Source organism: Myodes glareolus, chromosome 5, assembly GCF_982192425.1.
Source record: "Myodes glareolus chromosome 5, mMyoGla1.1, whole genome shotgun sequence".
NCBI classification, from domain to species: Eukaryota; Metazoa; Chordata; class Mammalia; order Rodentia; family Cricetidae; genus Myodes; species Myodes glareolus.
Genome location: NC_142030.1, coordinates 40492411 through 40494714, shown reverse-complemented (window position 1 = coordinate 40494714; position 2304 = coordinate 40492411). Strand labels below are relative to the sequence as shown.

The 2304-nt window shown below is 36.8% G+C and overlaps 1 non-coding gene across 1 annotated transcript; it reads left to right on the top strand.

Moving 5' to 3' along the window:
- The first annotated feature begins 236 nt into the window (after positions 1 to 236).
- LOC125391978 (U6 spliceosomal RNA) lies at positions 237 to 343 on the top strand. The gene has a single exon (XR_007229340.3). It is a non-coding gene; the product is annotated as a U6 spliceosomal RNA (small nuclear RNA).
- The last annotated feature ends 1961 nt before the right edge of the window (positions 344 to 2304 follow it).

The window sequence follows — 2304 nt, the reverse complement described above, 5'->3', positions numbered from 1 at the left end:
ATAAGTTGAGACAAATGAAATGAAAACACAGAAAACCAGAGTTTATGAGCTACCACTGTCATTATAACAAAGCATAGTCATTTAATAAAGCAAAAATCACTTAAACAAGCAAAATAAAGAAAGTAAGTATGACAGAGTAGAAGTTAATAAAACCAGAGCAGAAAATCCATGGACAAAATTGAAAACTGTAAATAAGTATTGTTTCTTTACAAACATCTATAAAAGTCATGAATGTCGTGTTCGCTTTGGCAGCACATATACTAAAATTGGAACGATACAGAGAAGATTAGCATGGCCCCTGCGCAAGGATGACACGCAAATTTGTGAAGCGTTCCATATTTAAAAAAAAAAAAGTCATGAATGTCCTTGGATACCAAGAAATAGGAGAAAACTACAAGGAAAATGTCACCTACTAAAGAGAACATAAACTCATACCTTATAAAGCTAAAAAGGGTTGTAAGTGTATTAAAAATTTTGGTAATTCAGATATTTTAAAATCTCCTAGAAAGACTAAATATTGGATCTGATTCATGAAGAATCAAGCAGACCCAACAAAATTAGATGCCATTATTGTGATAGCATTAGTAACGTGATGAGATCTAAAGTCAAGTGGGAGACATGTGTGCAGGCAGAGTTGGAAGAGGTTATTTAGCCTCTGGCCATGATAGTGAAGGATAATGTCAATTAGGTTAACTGAGTTAGCACCACACTAAGGGTTAGCAGCCTTGATTCTATAAAAAGAAGAAGGGTAGAAAGATGGCTGAGTAGTTTAGGGCATTTCTTGCTCTTGTAGAGGAACCAGGTTAGATTCCCAGCACATACATGGTGACACAAAACCATCTGTAATTCCACTTTCAGATGATTCAATACTCTCTTCTGGCCTCTGTGGGCACCAGTCATCCATGAAGTATGGAGGAGAAGAATCAGGCAAAACATGCATTCATATAAAGTTAAAATAAGTAACTTAAATAAAAATCATGAAAAGGGAGAAAGCTATCTCAGTGCACGCTTTGCCAACTGCATTCTGACTGTGCGTGCAACATGATAGGCTGTCGCAAGGCCCTGCTGCTTTAATATCCCTGACATGGACCGCACCCTTGAACTGTTAGTATAGATGCACCCTCTTTCCCATGAGGTGCTTCTGGTAGGATATTTTGCCCCACACCTCAAAAAAAAAAAAAAAAACGAATTGAGGCATTTAGAAACATAAATTATTAATAACATAAATTTGAGAATTGTTAACATTTATGGGTGTGTTAATGTTAATCACTCTATAAGTAGAACAGCAGAAGTAAAAGTGAAAAGTGTATGATTAATTTAATAGTCACAGGAAAAATATTTGACCAAAGCTTTTGCCATAAACATTCAGTCAACATGGAATAATACACAGCTTTGTCAGAAACAATGTCTATCGAGATTCTCAGTCAAAGTGGGTGAGGTGATGGGCACAGCCTCTCAGCCACAGGCCTTTTTTTTCTCTCTCTGGGCATGACTTACTCTTTGCTCAGATACAGAGACCGGGTCCCCTGGTCCCTTGTTCTGTTAACAGCTTCCTATCGCTCTGCCTGCAGCACCCTAAATCTCTTCCTACCTCTCTCTTTCTCCTCTCCTCTCCCTACCTTAAGGTCCTCCAGTCACCTTTAATCCAGCCACAGGGGGTTCTGCTTCCTCTACCTTCTTATGTATACAAATCCACACACAGATTTACACATGTGGGCACATAACTGAAAATAATAGAAACAAACTTTGAAAAGAACACCTGGTAAGGATCCTCAGCTAATGTTACAGTTAATAGTAAAGAATTGACTGTCTCAATTTGAGGATCAAGATTAAGGAGATGCACATTGTCCTGAGAGTACAAGTCCAGATAACTAGGAAACAAGAGTTAAACCACATCTTCACTGTTAAATTACTTCTGCCTGTGGGTACATGTATCTTGTAGAAAAATATGACAATGAAGTGTGTTAACTAATAATGGAGAAGAGGAGATTAATTTATACGAATCAGTTATATACTACCATTGAGCCATATGGCAAAGAAATTATAAAATGATACCAATTTCAAAACTGTCCAACAGGATGCAATATGAAGAACTTTAACTGAAAAAGTATAAACTTTTACATTAAAACTATTAAACTTATAGAGTAAAATTAAATTTCAAAAGAAGAAAGCTATCCCATATCCATGGACCACAAATCCTACTCTATTTATGATACCACTATTATTCAGGCTTCTCCAGAGAACAGAATCACAGGGATGTATACAAGGTGATGTTCTCAGGAATTGGCTCAGACAGCTTTGGAG